The following is an 11,602-nucleotide window of genomic DNA, read 5'->3' as shown; positions in this document are numbered from 1 at the left end:
CAGGTATGGGCTCACTCCTCCCCCTGAGGGCGGGCTGTGCTCAGGACCAGGCAGACCTTTGTGAACTCAATGTCTGCAGGGCCTCCTTGGTGATGCACGTAGTTCAGATCTGCTGTCACCGGCCCCATGCCTCCAGGGAGGGCAGCCAGAATAGCCTCAGTTGCCCGAGAGAATTGAGGATCTCACTCGTGCCTCCAAAAATGTACCAGGGGTCCTCCAAAGCTCGTAATGTATAGTTACCACAAGTAGTCCAAAGAGGAGCGCACACTGGGCAAAAAGCAATGCTGTTTATTACAGCTGGGCAAGCACACATCAAACAGAACTGTGGAACAGAACTGGTTGATGAGACCCAACAAACTGGCACACAGCGAAAATTGCTTTTATACTGCTATACAATGTTCATGGAGTTAGAAACAGTTGCACTTCAAACTTCCCATCTTTGCAGTTTCAACAAAGCTTACTGGTTAAAATACATATTGCTTTCCACTCCAACCGCAAGCAGTTTACAATTTGTAATAACATATTTGTGCTGGCCTCCGATCCTTTATTCATCTGCCATGGCCAACACCAAAGCGGAAGGAAGAACGAGACACCCCGAACTAGTGGGAAGGGAGACATTCACAAGGCACCTGCAAGATAGCAGCCTTTCTAACACTGTAGTGGATACTCAGGGGGTTGGTTACCTTTCAGGTACACCAGAACTTACAATCTGATTGTAAGTTTGCGCCTCCATTCCACCTCCCTGTTTCCATAAATGCTGGCCAAAGGGCAATTTAAGGCTGCCTTGGTGTCATGTGAGTGCTTTTCTGGAGCAGGCTGACTTCCTCAGCTCCCATCAGCAGCTGCAGGACTGGCTCGCCGACCTTGATTACATCACACAGTGCTGTTCAACTTCTCCCCTCTTTTAACCGTAGTACACGGCTCACGTGTTTGGAGAGGGCCTTCAGGATGAGGCCCAACCTGTAGCACCCGCATAGAGTGCGCTTACCTGTGGTTTCAGCCTTCTCGTACTTATGCATACAAGTTTTTTGTGTCAATGTTGTGTCATAAATAAAGTGTCCCCCTCCCCTTGTTCTTTCCCAGGCCTGATCCGGAGGCTGGTTATAGCTATCAGAGTCCCCCTTGATTTCCCCCTCTGAGGTGTCCTGGCTTATCCCGCTTATTCCCTCAATTGGTAGGAGCGCCTGCCCCCCGGCTAGTGCTGAATCAGCACCTTCATTACAGTCCCATGTCTCCTGTAGCAGTGCTCTGTCTTTTTACGCACTCTCTTTGCATGTGCCCGACAATGGCAAAAGACCCAGGGCAGCTAAGGCTTACCTGGTGTCACACACAGTTCGTCACAGCATGTTATTCCTAGTGATATATACGATCAGGCACCCCATGTTATTATTACTGTTATGTTTTTACTTTTAACGCGCAACACGCCCATGGGCCTCAGTGCGCACACAGAAGACAGAAAATCCAATGGGAAGGGCCAAGATCCGGAATCAGCAAGTCAATGGGGAAGAGGAAAGTTCATCTTTGCAGTTGTTGGATGTGTTAGAACGCATCTTCCTGGTTTTTCGGTAGTCTTTGGGGCTGCGACTACACAATAGCTCTGCCATGCCTTTCCAAATGTGAGAAAATCCAGAGAGAAAAGAGAAGAAGAAAAAGAATAAGTAGAAAAAAGAGAAATCATGATACAGACATAAAATACTGACATTTGGTACAAATTCACATTAGAAAATAGATATCAACTTCATACTAAAAATGCATTACTTCAACGCTAACAGTATAATAACAATTCTAGTCACAGCTATTGTTAACAATGTTTCATGACCATTTAACAGCCTGTGCCAAAATTGGTCAGATGTTAAAAAAGTCATGTTATGAACAAATTTGGCTAAATGAAGTATGCTTATCAGGAGGGTACCAGCACAGTTCCCAAAAATGTTCTGTTGCAGAATCTACAATAATTAGGGTGAGGGACACATGCAAAGCGAATCCCACCGTTAAAAAGAATTTTCAAGCACAATCTTTAAAAAATGCCTTGCAGATTTGTTAAGGGAAATCTATGAAGATAAGTAAGTAATGATCCCAATTTCCTTGGTAATAATGTTTGTTAATATTGCCTAAAGCTGGAGTTGGTGGCTATTGTAGCAATCAAGTCGTCATCCCACAACTTGGCCTTTAATCAAAACAATTAGCTACAAACATAGCGAGAGGGACTACCAGATGATTCAATAAAGCATTACACTTGGTGACCAGTTCTTTTGTCGGGGAGAAGCTGGATCCCCCCCCACCCCCAGGGCAGTGGGGGGCCAGCAGCCATACCCTCACCAGCTATGGGAGGCCCCAACACCTCCCATATGGACCCCAGAAATGCAACAGAGTGCCAAGCAGGCAGCAGCATGTTTTCAAACTGCATTTATTTCTGGCAAAGAAAAGAAAAAACACACAAAGCATCGTGCACACCGCGAATTCAGGCGCCGTTCCCCCGGGGCTGTCTTGCAAGTAAGTTTTATAATCACACTGCAGGCTGACCTCACAGAATTGGATCAGCTCCCAGAAACCTATCTCCTCCTGTTATTGGCTGCAGAGTGGTGGGTTACATATGTAGCCCTTATAGAGAGCCTGATAATTGGATATTAACCTCCTGCGTCAGTGGGTTGATTTAGCTGTGCCAGCCCCCATTACCTAATTCTAATCTTGTTGCAATGTGACTTTGTTCCCATAACTTTTAGCTGAACAAGCAGTTCGCACCTGGGCTCTGGCTTGTTACAAGTTATGTTTCAATGTTGTGCGTGTCCTTGAGAAAATGTCTTTCTTTCCCAGAAAGAAAAAAAAACACACTGGGTTGCCGTGATTTATTCGCATTTGTGGATAATTAAAAAATGTCTGTCTGCAGAAAGCAATTTTATCTTGAACTTGCGGCCTTGGCAGGTCGGACTTCTTTTGCGAGGAATGTTGATAAGGCTCCCGCAGCCAGTGTTCAGTGAGTGAAATGAACTTAGCTGTAATTTTCCTGAAACATAGCTTTACACTGTGCATTTAGACCATGTTAGTCCATATAGGCATTTGCAAGCCTTTAAACAGGGATTTTTGTGTTTGTAGATTCTGATATTGCAGCATTGATTCTAATGTAGCATAGAAGTTGCACTATTGGTGAAGTGGGTGTGTTTCAGCATATTTGTCACCCATGGGTGCGCTGGGGCCTGGTTCAAATGATAAGTGCGCTCCTTGTTCTTCCTGTTGTTCTTGTATGTAGGCGCTTGGGGTGCGGGGCATGGATTTGGTCTCCATTTTCCCTCTTCAGTCCCCCCTCTGGTCGACTTTGTCGACCACACCACCAAGCAACATTCACCTCCTTCCGGTCTGCATATCTTTGCCAATTCCTTGAAGTGTCCATAATTTTCTGCATTGTTGTTGATCAACAGTACATATAGGAGTGTTCCCCTTCTGTGTTCCACCACACTCACTTCCCTTCGTACTTCCTCTGATCACAGGGAATGGCCACCTTTATTACTGCTGGAACCATGTTGCGCACCGCTATCTTAGTCCGGCTCTTCCTTTCACCATGTCTCTTGTTTGAATTCCGATGTCTTCTTCTGTTGTTCTCTTGCAATGTATCTCTATCTTGCACAATGGTGCTGTGCTCGGTACTCGTCCTTCCGTTATCACCTTCAAGCAACCAGGCAGTCATGATGTCATCCATCACCATGCAAGCACTAGCTAGTTCTTTGCTTTCTCTTTTCAGATGCATTTTTTGCTGATCATTCTTTGGTATGCTGGTACTGCACCCACTCATTCTTCTTTCTCGCTCGAGAAGTAATTCCCCCCTCTTTTTACTTCTCTGTCTGTTTCTCTTCTTCCGTTGTTTTCCATCTAGGTGAATGTGTCACTCTCCACATCTTCCTTGGTCATCACCAACAAGGGCATGCTGATGCGCACCAATGAACACTCTCTTCCCCAATTCAGTGGTAGTTTCTCTTGACCTTTGGATGCATGTGCTCAATAGTAGTCCATAAGCAGTGATGTTCCTGCTCTCATCTCGCAACTTCTCTCAACCTTCTTGCATCCAGCATGATTGTCCACTTCTTGTCACTGTTGTGCTGGTAACACAACGTTGGTACCTTAACAGTATACGTCCTTCTTCAGTGACCATCTTTGCTCTTTTCTCCCACACTGTTAGGCACTTATCATATTTTTGTCCTTTTCATTTTATTTTTTCTTCTCTCTTTTTGTTTTTCTTTTCTTCTTTTATTATTTATTTATTTATTTTATTTTCAATCTCAATGTTGCTGCCTTCCCTTGCAATCTTCTTCACACCTTGTCATACATGGGCGTCGTGCTCTGCTGTAGTAAGTTCTGTTGTAATCAATTCTCTTCCGGCATATGTTAAAGAACAGTCAGGACAGCTCTCTCCAGTGGTGTCCCTACCAATTTTGTACATGTGTGCATGTTGTTGGTCACTTCTGATATGTGTGTTATGCGTATGTTTTACTCCCCTTGTGTCTGCCCTTAACTCTCCTTACTTTAGCAGCAGCTTTTCCTTACCCACTGACGCCGTAACTGTTCCTGGTTAGGTTAGTGAATGTTAGCAGGGGATACAGCGGTAATGCTCATTATTACAACTAATTTTCAAATTACCACCCCCATTATTTCGTTCATCATTAATAGTCCCATCGTGAAGGTAAAAGTCCTTATTTGCGTGCCGATAACCACTTACGCTGCTGGGTCCTTGCAGCTGATGAGATGATAAAGTTGCCCGCCTGAAAATCGCAAGAAAAGCGTTAATACGTTAGTACATGTTAGTAACCTCAAGCTCCGCGAACTAAACAATCACTAAGGGCAAAATCAAACCTCCCCCTGGACATTTCGTGTTTTCAAAATTTCTCATTATGGGTAGGGAAAATCTTGGGCTGTTTATTCAATGGAAGCAAGGAAATATACTTCAGGGAAACATGCTCTAAGTGGTCTGAGGTTCTTGATAGGGTGGGCAATTGAGTGGGGAATGCTACACAATGTTTTAATCAGTAGGCCTCACAGTTTCTAATGGAAGATAACATTAAGGAAATTTCCTACACATTTCTAACAGCATACATACGCAACAACCTGCATGTGCGGGGAAAGGAGAAGAAACAAAACAGTGTTACAGCTGTAGGTGCACAAAATGTAATATGACACTCAATTAAACTTTGGAAATGCGTGTGTCTGTCCCTATTCTAGTTGCTAGTGTGCGTTGGACCATGGGATGGCCATGTTTCCCTAACTCGGGAGAGTTCGTGCTATTTTGCAGTTCATGAAAATCTCTTGCGTTGGCCCTGTTGATCGTTGCTCCCTCGTTGCCAGGGTGGCCACCGCTTTGTAGGGCTTGACGCCTTACACTTCTGACAAAGTCTGTCAGGAGGGGAAAATGTCCCACTGTAGTCCATAGCCATTGGGTGTTGGTTGTCCGTTGTCTTCAGGCCTGCCCTGGGTCCTTTGTATCTGGCGAGAAATGAAATGGAAGCGCTTGAGACCTGAGAATTTACATATTCTTCATTTTCTTGACCTAACCTCTCTGCACTACTCTCACATTATTCAGTGTCCTAGTGGGAGGAGCCAATGGTACACCTATGCACCATCCTGTCACCACCTGGTGGCGTTCAATGGCGGTCTGACTGTAAATGATTACACAATTCGGAATGTACCCAGAAAATGGGTAGGCACTTAATTTTTGTGAAGATACTCATTACACACTTGGATCATATATATGCAATTTGGGTGCTAGTGTACAAATGGGCCTTTGGATCTTTGTATTTACTGTGCTTTTGTTATAAGTTATTTATAGTGCGTGCCTTTGTCCCGTGGGGCATCAGGCACTGACAAGCTAAATAGGGAAACATCAGGGTGGTAAATTTGTCATATAGGGTGGCTGTGTTTCTAAATTAAGTGCACCATGTTACTTAGTTAAGATAATCGCAGGGTTTTTAAAACTTTTTTTTTTTTCTATGGCTCCTCTCTCACTTCTCAGGGTGTGCCTTGCAGTGAACTGCAGGCACTTTAAGCTGGTACTAATGAAATCCGCTACCAATTTGCTCCCATTCTCTCTATCCCACCCCATGTCCACTTTTTAAAGCCTACCTACTCTGTTAATTACTCATTTAGTCTAGTATTTTATTACTCCACTACTGTAATTACTGTTACATTTAAACAATATATATTTCTAATTACTGTTACATTTAAACAATATATATTTCTCCCCCCAATATCTGCTTTCAAATTTTAATACAACCATTATGCTCCAGTTCGTGCAGCAATGACCTCTTTCCCTATGTGTGTTGGCTAATGCATTTGTGCCAGTGTTATTTTCAAAAGCGCTAGTGGCAGTACCACTTGCACTGTTTTTTGTCGCCAAATTAATTCTGTTGGGAACATAGATCATCCTCCCTTTACCCCTATTTCTCTCCTCCTGTGGTGAACTGTCAATGAAATGTAGTCCTCCCCCCTCAAGTGCACCTTCTTCCACCTTGTGTGTCTCATTTAATTGTTCTGTGTTAATCGTGTATTCATGAGCCCAGTCTCCTCACTGAAAGATGTGTGCTCAAAATGTAGCTAAATGTACTCTCTTGTGATGCGCTATCATTATGCACCCCCCTCTGTATCGTGCACCCCCATTATTCTTAAACAATCTTCCTTACTTTCAACATGTGTATGCCTGGTGTTTAACAAGTTATGGATTTCTCTGTTAATAAGGTGGTCATATCCACATTGCTCATGATGTCACAAATGTCTCTTCCCTAATGCATGGCCTAGTCGCCCCACTGTCACCCAGAAAAGGAAATGTTTTGATACCTATCACCACCCCTATGCAATTGTCCTCTGCATTATTGAGTGTGCGTGAGTGTGTGTGTCGGCGCGCGTCTCGCCCGCTCTGTCGGTGAAGCGGAGCATGAGTGTGTGTGGCAGAGTGAGTCAAATCAAGTTTGTCTTGGGCTGTCCTATTAGCGGTATAATGTCAATCTATGTCCTTTGAAAGATTTGTTCCCCATCAGGAAGACCCCACCCAGTCATGTAACCGGTACCATTGCTATTGTGTCAGTGTTCTGTATGGGTGCTGGCTGCTGTGCAGTGCCCCTGTGTTGTTATTCTAGTCAGTCCTGGGGTAGTGGTGCTGTCATTTGTTGTGTCTGTACATGTAGTGGTGACAGTACCTGCATTGGTGCTTGTGGTGTCTGCTGAAATGATCCCATCCTGCCCCATGTATCCTCCCCACATGGGCGGTGCATATTGTGGTGATTGTTGACACTGCTATTGTGATTCTTGTGCGTGTGTATTGAAGCTGTTTTTAACTGCCCCTCCCATCGCATGCTTGAATGATTTATTTTGTGCCTACTTGTCCTCATCTGCCTTTCTCTGCCCCTGTGTCATCAAATATTACACTCCCGGAGGTTCAGAAGGGTGAGTCCCCTCTTCCCTCTGCTCGTGTTTGTTCAACATCAGCTGACCCCTCGCATTTTCCTTTTCCTTCGTGCACACAGTTCAACTGTAGCCATGTGCTTTTAAAGCTATTCCCGTGTAAGTGCTGTGTATGTGTGTCCTTAGCGATTGCTGCACGCTTCTGGAGAAGCTGCCTATGAGCAGCCATGGTCTTTTTAATTTACCTTCAGTACTTTTGAATCTTTGCACACTATGTTTTACTGACTTATTTCAGCATGGAAGCTGTGTGCTACACAACAAGTGAAGGGGAGTCATTTCTGTATTGTGTGATACATTTTACCTCTATTCAATTCGAAAATTTCGATAGTCCGCTGTTCAGGGAGCAAAAGTTAGAAAATAATTGAACATTTTTTCAACTTCTGTGAGCCTTCTTTGCTCCGCACCTTAGCCAGTGCACTCCACGTGCAATCCATCTTCACCAAACCATTGCCTTCTCCGGCACACCCCCACAATCTTGCGCATGTGTCTTCCACACACCGCCTCTTGGTCACCTATTCTCCAAATCCAAAACCACACCACTATCTCCTCACCATCAAAACTTTGTGTCCTTATACATCAATCTGAAGGTGACGTCACCAAACTAAAAACACAATGCAAATGAACAGACAAATGTGCATACACAGAACAATAACCCATTTCTCCCAACCCCACAAAAATCCCAAAATAAAACCCCACAATCCCCACAGCTGTCTTCCTGTCTCAACTGGAACAAGGTAAACCACAATAAACTCTTATAATTGGACTGCACACACTGCGTCGCCTAGTGCATGATACGCTCCTCACCAGGGGACCTTAACCAGCCAACTATCTTCCACTCACTGAACTAAACGCTCAATTAGCAGGGAACCTCATCTACTCATTGATCTATAACGTCAATTCATAGGAAATCCAGACCCCGTACATGAAATCACCATCCAGACCAATCAGCGCGGCACTCCTGTTCTAGACCAATCAGCGCGGCACTCCTGTTCTATGTGTAGGGAGTCACTACCCCACCCAATATGCTCAAAAACACAAGAAGGAACCACTGCCACCACCCCAGTCCCAACTACAATTCACGTGCCGATCACTACCAATGCGCTGAATTTTGTGACAATGTACAATCACCCACCACCCAATTTACAATCCCTCCCTAAAAAAAAAAAAAAAAAAAACACTTTAACATTTCTACTTTAAACATTTCCCCCCCTCAGAGCCCATGTTGCTGGTTTACTTACATTTTCCTATGCTGCACTGGCAGTTGCACCACTGCTGGACACTCCCTCAATGCGCTTCACCGGACCCCTTCTCCTGCAGGGCTCTCACCTGCCCTCAAGCGGGGTATTTCCAAGTGGCCCCCGAAGCCTTTAGCCGGTTACGCGTTTTTCCGGTGGTCTTCAGGTGCAGGCGAGGGTCTCACAGCTTCCTTGAGTCGGCGGCAGGGAGCTCAGTCCATCGCAGAGCTTGCGCAGGCAGAGCTCAATTACCCATGTTACAATGAGCAATGAGCCTCACAGAGGGCACCAACTTGTCGGGGAGAAGCTGGATCCCCCCCCACCCCCAGGGCAGTGGGGGGCCAGCAGCCATACCCTCACCAGCTATGGGAGGCCCCAACACCTCCCATATGGCCCCCAGAAATGCAACAGAGTGCCAAGCAGGCAGCAGCATGTTTTCAAACTGCATTTATTTCTGGCAAAGAAAAGAAAAAAACACACAAAGCATCGTGCACACCGCGAATTCAGGCGCCGTTCCCCCGGGGCTGTCTTGCAAGTAAGTTTTATAATCACACTGCAGGCTGACCTCACAGAATTGGATCAGCTCCCAGAAACCTATCTCCTCCTGTTATTGGCTGCAGAGTGGTGGGTTACATATGTAGCCCTTATAGAGAGCCTGATAATTGGATATTAACCTCCTGCGTCAGTGGGTTGATTTAGCTGTGCCAGCCCCATTACCTAATTCTAATCTTGTTGCAATGTGACTTTGTTCCCATAACTTTTAGCTGAACAAGCAGTTCGCACCTGGGCTCTGGCTTGTTACAAGTTATGTTTCAATGTTGTGCGTGTCCTTGAGAAAATGTCTTTCTTTCCCAGAAAGAAAAAAAAAACACACTGGGTTGCCGTGATTTATTCGCATTTGTGGATAATTAAAAAATGTCTGTCTGCAGAAAGCAATTTTATCTTGAACTTGCGGCCTTGGCAGGTCGGACTTCTTTTGCGAGGAATGTTGATAAGGCTCCCGCAGCCAGTGTTCAGTGAGTGAAATGAACTTAGCTGTAATTTTCCTGAAACATAGCTTTACATTGTGCATTTAGACCATGTTAGTTCATATAGGCATTTGCAAGCCTTTAAACAGGGATTTTTGTGTTTGTAGATTCTGATATTGCAGCATTGATTCTAATGTAGCATAGAAGTTGCACTATTGGTGAAGTGGGTGTGTTTCAGCATATTTGTCACCCATGGGTGCGCTGGGGCCTGGTTCAAATGATAAGTGCGCTCCTTGTTCTTCCTGTTGTTCTTGTATGTAGGCGCTTGGGGTGCGGGGCATGGATTTGGTCTCCATTTTCCCTCTTCAGTCCCCCCTCTGGTCGACTTTGTCGACCACACCACCAAGCAACATTCACCTCCTTCCGGTCTGCATATCTTTGCCAATTCCTTGAAGTGTCCATAATTTTCTGCATTGTTGTTGATCAACAGTACATATAGGAGTGTTCTTTTAAGTGTGCACAAGAATCATGAGACAAACGAGAGATTAAAACGTCGAACATAGTATTTGCTGGTTAAGGTAACATTTTGCGGTACAGGGTAAGCATGTTCCATTCAACTCAAGCACTCAATTATGTGAGTCCCAGCTCAAATCTTATGAAAGAGGTTGGAAAGCAATTGGGTAAAGGCCAATCGTCTAGATGCCAACATTCTAAGCCATAAACAATGCCTGGGATAACTTTAGCTTTACAATATCAAACAAGGGGAGACAATGACATACTGTAATCTTTAAACTCTTCGTTTGAGCAGCAAATAGCAAGATATTTTTCATCTAACTAACAAATATGTAAAACATCTCAGCCAAAGACCCACCCGGTCCACCCATGCCCACCTCTTAAATATACAGAGATTCAAACTACAAAAATCTGGAGGCACCAGCTTCCCAGCCAAGCTGCGAAACTCTGGAACGCCACGCCCCTGACTTTAAGAATAGAACTGTCCTACTGGACGTAAAAGAAAAATGCCATTAAATATTGGAATTTCTACAAGTAAAATATTCTGGGCATATAGAGCCCTTCTCCTAGTGACACTTCCCCTAAAATTGATGATTGATTGCAGAGTCTGTCCCTTCTGTCAAGGTGACAGAAAATATCCTTTAACGCAAAGGACCAGCTTGATAAATATTGGAGGATTTGGGGTGCATTTAATGATCTTTATGCTTAGTCATTTAGTCGCATTCTAGAGTTTTTGCTTTCCTTTGATTTTGTAATTTTACTCTTTTATTTTATTTGTTACTTTCCCTTTGTATTGTGGGATATTTTTACCCATGCCGATGCGCCCCACTGCACCCCTCTGCCAATGGGGAAAGAAACAGCCAAAAAATGGATGCGCTAACCCCTGTGCATGCGAAAATTTGCAAAACTGCGCATGGTGCACCATCACAAAAGGCTGCACACCCCTGCCACACACAGTCAAAGTTGGGGTAAAAACATAATTCACTGCAGGAGAATGCCAGTGGGTGCTGTTACATGTAACATGAAGCAAGGCCACAGAGGTGGGCTAAAAACCGAAAGTGCAGCTTCCCCAACCAATTGCAACCTTCAAAGTGCTGTTTTGGCGCTAAATCCAGTCATTTTCCAAGAGAACTATTGAAATTGAAAGTGGGCTGAAATCACAGATCCTCCAGGTGGCGGAGAAGAAACCGGGCCTCACTGACTGACAGCAGCTAAGAACTGTATTTCATGAAAAAGGCAACCCAGCAACATTTCTTTTAGTTCCACAAGAAAAATGCGGCTAAAACTGGCCACATATGACAATTTCAGCTGTGCAGGGAAAACTCCAAGCAAAGGCTAAATACTGCAAACAAATTCCAGCACTCAAGGACAGAAATGGTGCTGAGTAGATGTGTATTCTGCAAAGGAAACTCTGATGTAAAAGACTCTGTTTAAATGTGCTTTTTC

The 11,602-nt window shown here is 44.4% G+C and overlaps 1 long non-coding RNA gene across 1 annotated transcript in view; it reads right to left on the bottom strand.

The window, feature by feature from the left end:
• Positions 1 to 273: 273 nt before the first annotated feature.
• The window catches only part of LOC138567140 (uncharacterized), a 99,851-nt gene continuing 88,522 nt past the window's right edge, over positions 274 to 11,602 (bottom strand). The window contains exon 2 of the long non-coding RNA XR_011302112.1: positions 274 to 1,606. This is a non-coding gene — a long non-coding RNA (uncharacterized lncRNA). The remainder of the gene's footprint in view (positions 1,607 to 11,602) is intronic.

The sequence above is a fragment of the Ambystoma mexicanum genome, chromosome 1p (assembly GCF_040938575.1).
Source record: "Ambystoma mexicanum isolate Mex_15411 chromosome 1p, UKY_AmexF1_1, whole genome shotgun sequence".
NCBI classification, from domain to species: domain Eukaryota; kingdom Metazoa; phylum Chordata; class Amphibia; order Caudata; family Ambystomatidae; genus Ambystoma; species Ambystoma mexicanum.
Note: the sequence above shows the minus strand (reverse complement) of the source record. Positions and strands in the feature narration are given on the sequence as shown.